Source organism: Platichthys flesus, chromosome 7, assembly GCF_949316205.1.
Source record: "Platichthys flesus chromosome 7, fPlaFle2.1, whole genome shotgun sequence".
Lineage (NCBI taxonomy): Eukaryota > Metazoa > Chordata > Actinopteri > Pleuronectiformes > Pleuronectidae > Platichthys > Platichthys flesus.
Genome location: NC_084951.1, coordinates 5,860,090 through 5,876,140, shown reverse-complemented (window position 1 = coordinate 5,876,140; position 16,051 = coordinate 5,860,090). Strand labels below are relative to the sequence as shown.

At 41.6% G+C, this 16,051-nt stretch overlaps 1 protein-coding gene across 1 annotated transcript in view; it reads right to left on the bottom strand.

The window, feature by feature from the left end:
• plxnb1a (plexin b1a) overlaps nt 1–14,723 on the bottom strand; it is a 75,566-nt gene extending 60,843 nt beyond the window's left edge. Inside the window, exon 1 of the mRNA XM_062391756.1 lies at nt 14,466–14,723. The gene's annotated coding sequence lies outside the window, so the exon portion shown is untranslated. The remainder of the gene's footprint in view (nt 1–14,465) is intronic.
• Nucleotides 14,724–16,051: the final 1,328 nt, after the last annotated feature.

Genomic DNA, 16,051 nt, shown 5'->3' with positions numbered 1-16,051 from the left:
GCAGACCTACAACACAATGAACACACACACACAAAGAGTATCCACACTTGCAGGCAGTACCCCCCCTATCTGAAACTCTGGCAGAAAATCAAAGATAATTGATGAGTGGAGCCTGGCTGTTCTGAAGGTCTGAGGTGTGTCATTGAGATCTGGGGACAAAGAATTCAGCGACAAAGGTTTGGCCTAGGATAAAATCCTCAGGATGGCATGGAGGGATATCATCAATCACACGGAGTAGCTCTTTTCATTCACTTGTCATCTTTTTCAATCAGTGAAAAGCAGCGGCAGGATCAGGATATGTTAAAAATGCACCTGGGGTTCCAGTTCACAGAGGTGACCCAGTCTGCTCCACGTGGAATGAATTTTTTTTCCTTTAGCATGTGTTAAAGCATAATTAAATATGACAGGAGCGCCTCAGACAATGTGCTACATATAAGACGCCTTACTGCCATCGCCGACTGTGTGTCCAACAGGGCGTGTGGCTACATATCAGCAAATCTAGACAAACGCCAACCAAGCTGCTCCAGGAGTTATTGAGAGGTTTTTGTTCAAGAGAGGGGCACAGGCATAGCCCCAACACTAATATGGCTAATGGCTTAGGGAACCCCACAGCTTCTTTAATTGGAGCTAGCTATCCGTCGTCCAGTGGGGAGAAGGTGGAGAGGCCGAGATAAGAAAACAGCAAAGGAGAGGGAGAGAGAGACTGGGGAGAGGGTAAGGAGCCGGGTTTAACTCTGATCTTGAAAAGAAAGGAGGGGGAGTGAGGGGCGTGTGTGTATGTTGGGGTGGGGTGGCTGTGTGGGGAATGCCTATCTGAGGACGAGGTAGCCAATCAGAATGTCCCCCAAGGTCTCAGGACACCTGGGATCATCAATGATTGATCAAACTAGAGGGTTTAACCATGGGAGAGCTGGGTAAAAATGGGAGTGAAGGGCAAGAAATACAAGGAAGTGTGTGTGTGTGTGTGTGTGTGTGTGTGTGTGCGTGTGCGTGTGTGTGTGTGTGTGTGATAATGAGAAAGAAAGAAAAATGGAGGGGGGGGGGGATTCCACCACGAGAGAAACAACAGAGAAAACATCAAAAATGACCAAAACAAAACCCAATCGGAACAAAAGGCATAAAAGGAGCCAGATCCAGATCCTCTCACGTTATCTAAACGTGAGAGGATCCCCCCCCCCCCCCCCCCCCCCCCCCAAGCTTCTGGCTCTGCTCAGATGAGCGAAAGACAAATAGAGTATCAGTGGCCTTTCTGTGAGATACTGTATATGCTCCATCTTTAAAATGGCAATGTAATATTTTTCTAACATTCATTGGAATGTAGAGTCAGACTGGTTAAAGTATAGAATGTTAATATACATCTTTGGTAGTTCTGACATCCTGATTGATGATTAATCCTGCGTGATGCTGCTTATACATGAATATATCAGTATGAATCTAAAAAGGTATTACACAATGAGAAAATAATGATAATTCAGGTGACCATTTTCCAAGAACGTTATTTCAACTTCAACAATTGAATTGTTTTTGCTGATAGTTTATGTTCTTTCACGAAATAGAACACTATTTAGCCAGAAACACTGAACTATGATGCGTTTTGTCTTTATATGAAGATCCATTATTGATGGCCATGGCTTTACCTCCAAATGTATTTTAAATGTCATGTAACATGTTCCCCTTATTGTGTCACAGCCTAACACTTGGCCGAGTAGTGAAACCTGTTTGTGTTGGTAGCTGGCGCTCGGGCAGAGCAGATTGGCTCCGAGGGGTTGCCTGGCATTGTTGCTGAATCTTTGAATAAAGACCTGAATCCACTCCCTGTGTCAGAACTGCTGCTTCCAAATGCATTATTAATGAGGGTAGCCCGACTGATGCCCGGGATTAATTACAGTAGCTCTGAAGATTACCCCCCCCCCACACACACACACACACACACACACACACACACATACACACACACAAACACACACGCCCATCCCTCTCTTTTTTTTTCTTTTACACTTAACAAAACCATACCAGCAATATTTTCTCTTTTCTCATTCAGGATCAGAAATAAAACGGTTTGAAAGAGTAATGACAGTGAAAACACTCAAACAGGCATTACTGTCTGGTTAAATCATTCACACTCCACACTCTGCAAAGCTTGCCCCATGTGTTTTTCTTTTCGATTTAACTTAGCAACAGTGGCCCTGTGTTGTTGTCACCTGCTTGGTCACGGAGAAAAAAAACGAAAAGCTGAGAGCTTCTTCTTTGTTGTTCTCTTGTCGTGACGCTGGCTGACAACTGCAGCTGCCTGATGCATCACAGTAACATAGCTAATGTGGTGACATCCTTTTAATGGAGGCTTTTGCTCATTTGTGTTTTTCATGTATATATTTCATGAATAAAGTGTCCACACCAGCTGCTTGATGCTGTATATAAAAAGAGCTTGTGTGAATTTCAGTTACTTTTCGCACTTAGTGATTCATCATATAGTTACTTGAGGTACATTTATTACTTGTGTATGTGGACCTTTATTTTCATACTTCTTCTTTATTGCTTAATCTTCTTTTCTTACTTATATGTTCACACCTGAAAGTTATATATAAGGCCAATTGAAACATATGCAAGGGAAAACTCACTCATCAATGACGCATTATTATTGTGCAAAAATCTATATACTAATATATTGATTTAAAAAAACAGAGGAAGTGCTATGTTGAATTTGGTGCAATTTGGACACTTCATACTTTTCAAAAAACTTTGAACAAACAGTTGACCAATGCTCTGCAGCCGCAGCAGCTGCTGGAAGTCATCAACCCAAGTGACGTTGTCTGCTACGACAGCAGGTGGATTCTCGACAACCGCAACAAAAAGTGATACTCCATTTCGGGGTTCTGCGCTCCTGGTCAAGCTTCACCGAAAAACAGGCCAACAGCTCTTTGTGCAGTAGCGGGGCCACAGCTTCAGGGTTCTGAAGACTGACTCATTCCAAGCAGGCATGTTTGGAACACCAGTTCCGTAAAGAAAACACAAAAACTACAATGCGTCTAAACTCTGATAAAATGTAATTCTCTGTGCTACACAGAGAAAACACCAGCCTTATCCTTAAATTGAGATGCCATTACTATTTTGTGAATCCATAATTGTCAGCCCACATTCATTATGCTGTCATTTGGATGACGTGATTGTGGTACAATTTTTCTCGCTAATCATGCAAAAAACAACCCAGAATGTCTCAACAATAGCTGACGACTGGGCGATCACCATGTGAATGTGGCGGATCCATCCTCCTCATTCATCATCATCCCAACAACACATGCACGCGAAAAAAGCTCTTTCTCGCTCAGTGTGGGTCGTCGTTGGTTTCAATTAGTGGACCCAACATCTGACACGGGGGCCACAGCAGTCTCTATTGATTGGTTGAAGCTATAGAAATGTATGTGTCAAGGGCAACTGGGGTCAAACTGTGAACCACGGAAAAAGAAAAGATGCAGAGAATGACAGGAGGGAGGGACAGAGGGAGGAGGAAGAGGCAGACGGACATGGCCCATAGACATGCCTCTGTAAGAGGAAGATCCATTTAAATGGGACATGAGGCCAGAAGGCTGTGGTTTGTGTGTGCGTGTGTGTGTGTGTGTGTTGAGAGGGAATAGCAGAATTCAAGAAAAGTGGTTCCTAATCTGGAAAGGAAAAGAAAAGTTTTTTGCTATGGGGTTTATGTGAAGTCAGTCAAGAGTAACATTTTAAGTTTGTCTAGGATTAAGAATCATGTGTGTGTGTGTGAGAGAGCGAGAGAGAGACACAGAGAGAGCTTGGTGGGGGGGACGATTCAGCAGCTGGACAAACAGACTTCATCCAACTACTGTTCGACTAATGGACACCACTGACAGCCTGGAGCAAGCAAACACACCCACCCACACACACCATAGCAATAACCTGTGGTCTGTTTCTCATCTTGCCATCACCCACTTTCATGTGAAAGCATGATAATACAATAATAAGCATGGAGCATAGCTTGTGGCCTGAACCTGGAGGGAGGTATCGTTTGTGCAAACCCAGAATAACAGAAAAGCTGAAGACCCCACCTGGAGACACAGAGGGAGCAGCTATCACCTGTCTATAACCAGTAGCACCGAGTCGACAAGTTCAGTAAATTAAAGTCTCCATGGCAGTGACCTTGAGGGGGAGGGGTCTGTCCAGAGGTAAAAAACCTGTACAACCCACTGATGAACATGTCCCACTGTATCTCTTTGAATGTATACGAAAAGGAAGAGTATTATAATGTGTTGGTTACAGAGTTTCAGCTTGAGCAAAAAAGCAAACTAGTGTGTTACACACTCGAACCATTCAGCTATTTTCTTACAAATTTCTCATTAATTAAATGATGTACAGACCATAGGGGTGGCAGCACAGGTTGTTTATTTGTTTTACCATAACACTAGATAGTCACGTTTATACTTTCTAACACGGACAATAAAACCAAACAATTCATCAAAAAGTCTTTACATGAGAAAGTTTACAGCTGAATCTAATATGTGAATCTGACATTTGTTTGGGGGGGGGTTCACACAGGAAAGAGAGAGAGAAATGTCAGGCTGTCACACATTCTTGTGTCTCTAAAGATCTGGTTACAGTGTTGGTGTCGTTCCCTTCTGTTTTCTTTTCTCACTGTGTGGTCAGCTGTGCCATTGCCCACCACTTAAAACTGAGATGCACGGACGCACATGCATGCTCACAAACACACACAATTGGAAACCCACACAGTATAGCACAGTACTGAAATATGATCTCTGCAGCAAAATAAATAATCTAATGCAAATTTCATTAGAGTGTGTCGCTGATCAGTGCCAATGAATTAACCATTACTCAACTCCCTGCTGAGATTTATATATCTTAAAATGTGATTAATGAAAATCCATCATTGCTACACAACACAGGGATGAGAATAAATCCAAAACATGCTCTGCATCTGGGCCGCACTTCACTTTAAATAAACATAGATATAGATAAAAACATCACACATTTTTATTGTGGTTTTAAAAACTTATTCTAAATCGACTAGATGTCTGGCTGTTCTTTATGTGTGGGATCAGGTTTATATAAAGCAGCTACATCAATGTGTTTACAACATCAACGGATCAAATCACAATGTGAAAGGCATCACCTAAACTATGTTTTCAGAAGTTTCTAATGAAAATAAACCCAGAGGCATAATAAACTATTGTTTGACAATTCACATACTTAATTAAATTTAAATACATAACTAATTTAATTGAAAAGAAGTATGAATGTATAATGAACATGACTCTTAGTTGCTGCACTAATTTTAATAACAACAAAACTGTGCCATAATAACTAATTCCTACTTGGCATTAGCGATAATTTAAAAGACATTTAATGATCATAAGTAATACGTGATTTAAATTAACTTAAACTACTGATTTCCAATTCTATCTTATATTTTTTATTTGTATAGTTAGCTGCATTTTAAGAATTCATTGTGAATCAGCATGACACACACAAATGTATTCTCGAAGTCTCTGATTATTACGATTTGTGCAGCAGCAGATATCTGTGGGACTGACCTAGACATGAACATACACATATCCAGCATAAAAACAATTACCATAGGGGTTCATGCGTCCTTATGTCAATAATCTGGGCTTCATGTTAATAAGCAGGCATGTTTTTACTGTGGCTTACAGCCAATCGTATCAGACAGACCTGAGGCGGACTTTTCGACTGCCGAAGTTGAGTCGCTCAAACAAACCATCTAAATGATTTCCTCTTTCTGCTGCAGCAGCTCCAATTGGAGCAAACACACACAAACGCGTGGTCTCCTCCGCTCCATTCTGCCCACACGCCAAGGTCCTTTAGTAAATTATGCCGCTCAGCACACCACAGCATCTATCTCCACTGCTCTCCTCCTCCAATAAACACTGAGTGAGCAGCCACTTACAACGCCGTGGAATAGTCTGGCAGGGAAGCATCTATCTGTCAGTTCCTGTGAGGCACGGAGCAGGGTAATTTAAAGCCACTTTTCAGGTTCAATACCAACCTTCCGGATAAATCTCAGATAGAGTCAGATCAGCATTTCCTGTTGAGCTACTGTTTAACAGTCGGGGGAAGGCCAACATTTGTAACACACCTCAACAAGAAGCGAGAGCTCGGACTATTTGATTTATGTTTTCAATAGTAACACCACTTAGACAAACTTAACTCAAAGAAAAGAAAAGAAGTTAAGATAATTGATAGTTACATTAGTCATCATACTACTTTCTGTGTTTCCCTTAACAGACAAATAAATGTAGTATCCACTCATTTCAAAATAGCACATCTATTTAATAGAAAAACACTAATAGGCTTTTCAAAAACTGCACCAGAAACAGGAACACAGAATCTGACATATGGCTCTTTATTTAACTATTAAATATAACATCAGAATTTATTAACTTGATTGCTGAGTAATTGTGACTAACTGTCAAACTCAATTGTCAAAATTATTACTGCTCATAAAATGTAAAAACTTGCATTGGCAATCCTTTGCACGTGGGAGACACAGATGTTTCTTTTTATTAAAAGGTTACTTCCAGAGTACTGGCAAAGAGAAGCCCTGAACTAATTTGATGGTGCAAGTCTTACACTTGCAGTATGTATGCAGCAGTCATTAGACATTTTCTTTACAAGTAGCACAGTCAATAGATGCATGTTGACAAGAAGTCAATAATTACTGAGATCAATATCTGTCTGACATTTGTGTATTGAAAAATGTCTCTGAATCTAGATCACAATCTAATGTAGTACAACGATATGGGCATGTCAGACTACAAAACTCTTGTGTGGAAATAAATACATTTCAATGGAAATGAGAGACTTACAACTGCAAAATCAATATGCACATATTTCACATCATCACAAGTTAAACTTTGGTGAACTGATCCATCGGAGCATGTTACAACATCCAGTTTCACTTATCCTTTGTCTGAGTATAAAGAGACAGCGACTAACAGAAAACGGGCTCATTACAAGAACCTTTGCTCCGCTTCAGTAGAACTTATGGAGTGAAATGTTGACCAGCGCTTAGAGCTAAATGCCACGGGAAGGTTAACAGTGTGGTGCACAGAAATACAATTCGTAAAGATGTGTAAGTGCCTGGGCCTTACCAGACTGTTTGAAGTGCTTCTGGTTGAACACTACACTTCAGAACACGTTCAATGGCAATACGTTGTATGAGTTATGTGATTTTTCTCTTGGTACTCTAGTGATGAATGCTGATTAAACCTTACATGTTGGTCTGTTAAGAGTGTCCAGTTGGCTCTTGCCTCCTGAGGTCTCATAGTGGCCTATAGCAGTATCCCTGAACAAGAAAATGCCTAAACATGAGTTCAGACATGCTTTTAAATTAACCAACAGCCAGCGTTTCTGCCCTAGACCGTTAGTAGACTTCATACTGGATGGCCAGCAGACTAACCCCAGAGGTATTATGGTTTAATCTACAACATTATTACTTTCCCCCAGCTTTCCATTAATCAGTTGGGGGCTTAGGAGGATTTTTCATTCACTATCAACATCAGAACATACACATCTGAAGTACACATAGCTTATTCTACAGTTGAAAAACTACGATATTAGGCTTAAAAAAGAACTGATATGATAGAATAAATGTAATATATCACATTGGAATAATTGAGGTGGAGGTGACACTGGACTCAAAACAGACATGGCTAAAATAATGTCATTAATATCAACCAGTGCTTAACAAGGCAAAATAAAAATCAACAACACTGTTTTTTGTGATAACCAATGAGCTAATCAAGGATCCTGGCCAGATGTGGCCCTGCAGGAAAAGATTCTTCTCATTTCGTCCCCTTGTCTTGAGTAGCCTTAGGGGGTTTAACCCATCCACTATCTATCGGAATCTAAATTGACACTTAGAAAATCCCCTTTCACTGCTGAGGATCAGTTCAACGCTCATGTCACAGCCAGGCCCTGCAGACAATGAGGAGAGCAAAGCTGACTTAGCAGTAGCCTCCGGACCGGCTTTCTGTGTGTACAAACAAGTAATCCCAAATCCATTAGCTGGACTGACAGCAGAGTAAAGCAGAGTCAGGCGTTTTTGATCAATTGTTTCCCAGAATCGTATCTAGACAATTGTGCAAATGATATTGATCCTTTATTGACCATTGCAATTATAAGTCCTTTGTTTGCAGAAGTTATTAATTCAAACCTAATCTTGAAAAGAAACAATGACACAAATCATATGTTGATGGTGTGATGGGGTTGTGCTCTGATTACATATCAACAGTTAACGTTAACTAAAGTTGACAATGATGTCACAGCTCATTTCAGAAGTCTCACTGACAAATGCTGGGGAATTTCTTCGAGACAGGGAATGCTCCACCTGTGCATCATTCCGATCGCTAGCATTGCCGTACTGGGTCCAAAGGCAACTGTCCAGGGGCCTGCGGCTGACAGAGGGCAATAGCTTATGCAATAAGAGAGTTTATGTTTCTGGCCACCACCAACTGGGCCCAAATATGTAGCAGCCCAGCAGTGAGGGCTCAAATATAGACGGAAGTCCAACAGACAGAATGACAACTGGGATTCAAATTAGCAAATGGTTGGTTTGTCCTACAGGTTCAGCTATCAATCAGACCATGATTACTATCAGACAATGCAAGGTCATCAGTAATGAACCAGACACGTGTACCACAAATGGAAGAGGAATGTATTCAAAGTCAGTCCCAGTGTGTACAGCAGAAATATGCATTATGATCTGGTAGTAATTTAGTGCGAGAGGGAAGAAACAGCTTGAGTTTCCACTGCGTTGGCATCAATTTATGTTGATCTCATGTGTAGCAATGCATTACCCTGACTACACAACAAAAGGAACATAGATTTTATCTGCTCTGATTCTACAGTGGATCGGCAGGGTGGTGGCGCCTGAGGCAGCAATATAGAGGGCAGCTGGGGGGTTTAAGGTTTTGTCTAGAGGCTGGGCTGAGGCTCTCCAGGGAGCTGGGTAAGCTGGGTAAGGGGACGGGGCTGGTGGCTGAGGCCAAGTGCTGGTGGCATGGCACACACACAACTGTCCCACAGCTGAGGGCTGCCTGAGAACAATAAAAACCACACCCTGTGGGTTTAATATGGCATGCCTCCTTCTGACCTAATGTAAGAAGATTACACATTCAGAAAGGATTGCATTAGTGACGGTTAATCTTGACCATATTGTTGTATTAGCTGCTTACTTTTAGAATCCAATCAGCAAATGGATTCTGTGTAACTTGGGATGTTGCTACAATTCATCTGGCCAAATATGACATTCGCGAGGACGACAAGATAACAAAGTGATGTCAGATTGCTGAAGAGACCAGCCATTTAACTACAGTATATTATTTTAGATGAACTGCTTGAGGTCCACCTTTGAGGGACAAGTCAAAGAAATGGGAGTTTCTCCTAGAATACTCGACGCCTTTGTCAAAGAATGGCAGGGAAGGACAAAGATGGAGAGCAAGAATACAATGTGCTACCAATGAGCTGCCAGACACAACTGCAGCTAGCACAAGTGTGACGGCTTTGAAAGGTAACAATAGTGCCTAATCTGCCTATAATGAGGTGCACTTCAGTCCCCCATGACAAAGGGCTGGTAAAGTAAATCTACTGAAATATAAGCAACGTAAATGTACTGCTGTACCTTTTCTTAAACCTGGAACATTCTTCTCATCTCGAATCTGAAGGTAAGCAATGTTCAGGCTTTCAACTGCAGAAGCCACTGACTAATCATCACATATAGATGTAAAAATTACTGCGGGTTAGATACAGTAACTGTGTCACCTCAATGGACTACTTTCTTTATCACAACGATGCAGTACATTGCAGAAAACTTTACAAGAGGACGTGGATCTGCCATCTAAAAGTGCCAAGTTTACCACTGACAATGGGGGAAGCTTGTCTACTGTCATGTCACTGTCATTAAACTAATGATGTGTAACAGGAGGACCTCTTCACTTGTCTAAATTCAGAAGAAAGTGGATACTGTTGGAGTCATAAGCTGTCTGTAGTGACAGAATCTTTTCAGGGGCTTTTCTTATCTTGTCACTCAGATTTGTGGCTTTCTCCACACTAGAGTCCCCTTCACTGCTCCAGGTAAGTGCAAGTTAGCTTCCACTTTGGCCGTAGAATAGTGCCGACATAAAAAGACAGAGAACAGACAGACCAATCACAATGGGTCAAGGAATACTGAAAAACCTCCCATCCGTAAACGCTGATAAATGTTTTTAATGGGGCCCAGACGGAAGCAACACTGCTGAGGTATAACCAATCTGTGGACTTCAGCAATTCTACCATTAGTTCAGGCTGAATTCATCCAAAAATGCACTTTCATGAAAAAATCAACCAATGCTGTACCATGGTCAATAGGATGAGGGGATGAGGGGGATTTACATCTAAGCACAGTGGATTGAGGCTGCTTCTAATGAAAAGAAGTATTTATTAGGCTGCCAATCTGACCGTCAGCCAAACTCCCTCGAGGGCTTACTGAGGCATGGGACCCAATCTATCCAGCAGATAGCAAGCATATCTGAACCAGGGTCAACCGATTGTGAGGCATTTTGACTGTGCTTGTAAAAATTATGAAAAGAAGTGGCTTGACATCATAGAGGAGGTGAAAATATGGGGTTAGGATTCACACAATGCCGTCCATTTTTCTTATCTTTCATGGGAAGCCTGTGGCTACTGTGGTGCCCCAGCAAATGTGCTCTGTCTCCACTCCCACACCCCAGTACAACACAAACACAGTCCACACACGCAAACACACACACACAAGAATGCACCATGAGGGACCACCAGCTGTTGCAGTGACCGATACTGGTAACGCCCAAAATACTTCTTTCATCAAATTTTGACATGAACATTCTGCCTGTTTTCAAACACTTACAGGCCTACGATCGGAATGGAACTTCTCTCAAGATGTCTTCCAGCCAATCATAGGCTTTAATCAAACGTTTACCATGAAATCATACCTGACTCAACCATGGAGCCGCCTGCCGGCAACACAGTCGTTTACTGACAAGAGCTTATCAAGACTCAGCGTCTGATCCCATCCAATACGAGTCATTTCTTTCCTGTCTTCATGCATACGCCCAGCTGATGTCTATGTGACAAAAGTGCTACAAATATACAAATGTCTGAGATGACTCTCCTCCTGCATCTCACAACCTACTACAGTATGTGACACCTGAGATGAAGAACTGAAAAGGCTGCTAAGGAGGACTCACTTGGAGTCTAATTTTAAAGGCATTAACACTCCTTTCCCTTTATTGTGTCCCCTTATTTCCAGTTCTCACACTAGTGAAAGGCAAACCACTTAAACCTACATTGTGCATGACACTTGACACCCATAAATCATAACATCCCGTCATTTGCTCCTCACATGCCCCGCACTCTTACTTTTATTATTCATAGAAAGGGCTGGAAAGTGGTCGCTTCAGCTGCGGAGTACGCTTTTCAGTGGCCAGCTGCAGCTTCAAGTGGCCTTCGACCTATTCCTCTGTGTGTGTCTCTGAGGGGCCTGGGGTCTGGATGGTAACCTAACCACTTCCTGTATGCCACTTTAATTAGGGTATTCACCCGGCAGTTTGATTTGATTTCAAAAGCTCTGCATAATATTTTTTTAATGTTCCACAAGGAAGCCAGAAAATCCCAAAATTGGCTGAATGTTGTAGGATATTAGCCAATGAAGAAATATTATAAAATACATAATCAATAATTGTTTTCATTGGGTAATTAAAAGAAACTTTTCTTTCTCACTTATCAATTGGTAGAAAATTATCAAGTTTGTAATTTTTTCCTTTACCAACAACCATTTTTTCAATTTGTTTTACTTCTACATATGTGTCACTTGCTAATAAAATTGTTCGCCTTCCCTTTCCTATTGGTATTTCTAGCACAACTACTTATGTTCATTCACCATTTTTTTTAAACTTCTAAATGTGTGTCAATGTACATCCAGTAGGTGAAACCAGCATGGTACAGCTAACCAAGTTAGCTATAGGTTAACTTGTTTTGTTTAAGAAAGGAGACATACAATTACATACATTTACCAAATATCATAACATGGTTAAATCAGCCTTTTCCATCATAGCCCCAAAGACAACAAACAGACTCATGAAGCTAAAGATAATATAATGAAGAAGGAAGCTGTCTGTAAACTTGAACTAGCTCATGTAGTTGACATTAACAGCTATAATGGCAAAGTTTACACCATATACTGTTTATAAATATTGACAACATGACAGCTTCCCAAAAAGGAAACCAAAGCATCTTAAATGTCCCCTGGCGGTGGGCAGCAGCACAAACTACGCCTCCTCCATGTTAGTGAATGGAACGTGCACCAAACCTTCAATGTCAAAGTAATAGATTTTTAATAAAGAGGGTTTCTGTGATTTTAGGTGCTCATTTTTCGGCAAGGTTTTTAATAACATAATTGATGCTTAAGGTGAAAAATCATGACCAATCACGACTCACTCAAGATTGGTCGAGTGTGTGTAATGGCCGGGCCTTTTTAGTGGGGCTCCATCCCCCAATCGCAAATGTGCAAGATGGCAGCTTTCATATCCAAATTATTTGGCTTCATTTCTGAGTAGTGGTAGGAAGTGGCGATTTGTCATCCATCTTTACAGTCTACATTTACTTTACTGCAACAGCAATAAGCCATAGAGTTTACAGATCATTAAAATAACATGGCTGGTGTGTTATATCAAGAAAGTACACTGCAATCATTTATTAATATGAAAATAAAAGCTTTTTGCTTTTCTATAGATTTTATTAGATGCTATTTCTATTGGATTTGGGCACAAAGCAAAAGTATAACATTTTTACATCCATTTCAATGAACAAAATTGATAATTATTATAGACAGTTGTATTTGTATTTTTTTCAGTTCCATGCTCAATACAGTTATTTTAGTTCCTGTGGCAAAAACATAAATATTTTGTAAAGAATCTAAGTGCTCCAAAAACTAAGGTTTCTGATAATGCCATAACCATGCTCACTTTCATTCATCCCCCACAGTCAAGTGTGGGTAATGTGATATCGAGCTTCTTGAACAGACTCTAAGCGAGCAGATGGCCAGCTTTTCAAAAACGTTTGCATTCTGGAACCCAAAGAAGAAGAAGATAAAAACAGTGTTAAGAGGAAAAAAGCTTCAAGGCTGGGCTACACAACCTCAAGACTTTTTACAAAGGTTGTGTGAAAGTGCTATCGAGCTATTTGCCCCCCTAAAATATATTTGAGAAGAACTGCTCTTTTCTCACAGGACTGACTGTTTCTCATTAAGGCCAGGAAAATACCTGGATGTTGTGGAAATTATATTTGGAGAGTCTTTTGATTTTTAATCAATCTCTAAGCTGTTTCTCATATTGCAAGATGCAATCGGACAGCTGTGAAGAAGAGAGGGACCAGCTGGTGAATTAAACTGGATCTCAATTGTTTTAACAAAAGCAGCAGCACAGCCCACACTGGAGAGTATTAGGACTTTAGAATCACAAGCTCGTACACTGCCGCCTCATACAGGTGCACAGCAGAGGCTGAGGGGGATCCTCTGAGGGTCAAGCTTCACTGAGTGGGTGAACATCTTACAATGCTTCTCATGTCTCTAAACAAACACTCCCTCCATGACAGGGGCAATGTATATACCTGCTCTCTGCTACATCGGGAGAGGCCACACTGACTTTGACACTGTGCCTTGAAATGTAAGGAGGGTCAAGTTGATCATTTTCAGAGGAATGATGGAACCGTGTCACCCCTCACTGCCACGAGCACCGAGCACAAACATTCACCATCAGCAGCCAACAAATCACTGAAAATCCTTAAGGCCTGTGAGCTCATCCTGTCAAGTTCATCGAACCTGGTATATGAAACCATCTCTGGTTTCTAAATGAGGCAATAAACAGGCAGCTGTGTGTGTCCAGCAGAATGCTAGCAGGTGAACAAGGCATTTGACATTTGGCTCACACAGCTCACACGCATTCCTGTATCAGCTGACAAAAGAGTGTGGCCTGAACCCCAGAGCTCAGTATGGTCCAGGGCTACTGTATACTGTATATCATGTGTGTGTGTGTGTGTGTGTGTGTGTGTGTGTGTGTGTGTGTGTGTGTGTGTGTGAAAAGCAATTATAATAATTATTATAAAGATAATCAAGGTGAAGGTTGAAACAGATCCTGGAGTTTACAAACTGTCTGCTCTCTCTCACGAAGACACACACGCGCGCGCGCGCACGCACACACTCACACCCTACAGACTAACCCAACACATCATGGATGTATCCACATGTATGTTAGCTCGTGTTGTGTTGCTGAGGTGAATACTTGAGTTAAAACTAGTGCTTATTAAACAAGATAAGTGTGTTTTTGCTCATGAAAGCCACAACTAGTTTCTTATGCATCTATTCATTTAATGATATTTATGAATGATAACTTCAAACGTACCTGTCGGCTGAGTAAAGTGCGTGAATCAGTCGTCCATGATGCTGGAGGAAACACATCCACGCCAGCAAGCAGAAAGTAGGTGATGAGGTCCAGCGATTGTCCCTCACCTCACACAGTTTGTCCTCACACAACGACAGAAGACGCACACGGATCTAAAAGTACAAACTCGTTCCGACTCCTCAGTGTGTGTGCATGTGAGTATGTGTGTGAGAGCGTGTGAGTGAGTGTGTGTGTGTTCAGGTCGGAGCTATGGACCAGTCCCTTTGCTGCCGGGATCAGGACAGCGGAATCTCCACCTCTGAGCACCGAGCACCACGCGGAGTCAAGCCGTACATGGTGAGGAAGGATATCCAATGATGTCTCCTTCAAAATAAAAGTTCACGGGGGTAAGGTCTCTTGAGAAAGCAGACGCAGCCTCAATCCACTGAGGAACATGTGGCAGCTTCTATAAGATGCTTGGAACAACCCAGCAAGCAAGTGCATTGAAAAGTTTGCACAGTGTGTGAGGGAGGAGTTGAAAAGGTGGGCACGGGCAATTTGGATTTTAAACCAGGGGCGGATCTACCAGACAGGGGCACTTTCCACTTGGGCCAGAGGTATCGGAATTTGCCCAGATGGCAAACAGGTATCGGCCACTGCAGGCGATGATTCTGATTTTGTTGTAAACTAGCAAATGTGGCCCAAATACCCCCAAACAAATGTTGTCTTTTTCTGGCAAACAAGCAGTGCTCTAGGCAATGTGTAATCTGGATGTGAACCTAAAGTGGACCATTTGGTAAATGGGTTGAGATGCGGTATCACTATGGCTTACTTGTAGCCCAGATCTGGCAAACAGGAGGCCAAGGTCTAACTTTCCGGAGGTTTTATAATAATACAAATTAATATAATTTTTTTTTTAGAATTTGTAATTTCTAAAACTCTTTTGAAAGTCAGGCGAGTAAAAGGAAGATGGCCAGCCGCAAGTGGCTGGAGCGCACTCTAAAAATAATAGTTTTATTTTGAAAGCGCTGCTCAGACAGAGTTGCTCCTGTCTGCATGCTTGACACTGTGGGTTGTAATTTGATTGTATTGGAAAACACAACAGTGGAAAATGTATTCGTGCGTGCTGACTGTTAAGCCGTGACTTAGGATTTAATAAGCAGTTTGGTGAATACATGCTTGTTACTTGTTATTATGTGTTACCACGTCAATATGGTTCTGATGATCATGACTTTTACTTATGTCAGTAATAATTACTGCCTGAGTGCCTGTGTCATTGGTTGTCATTTCGTTATATAGGGAAATGTTGGGGACATTTTCTATTTGAATCACTGGCTGTGAATGTATTAAGGATAAAAAGGAACATTGACTAAAAGCCGAGACCCTCCTCTTCATCTGTAAAATGACATGTGACTGCCCTCTGCCGGTCGAAGCTCATCTCTGCCTCAGAGCGAGCGCGTTTTTGTGTGCGTATGGGTGCGTGTGTGTGTGTGCGTGTGTGTGTGTGTGTGTGTGTGTGCGTGTTTGTGTGTGTGAGTTTCATACACTTCATTTTGATTGATGGATGGATGGTCTATACAAAGTGTGTTTGTGTTAAAAGGTTGGGG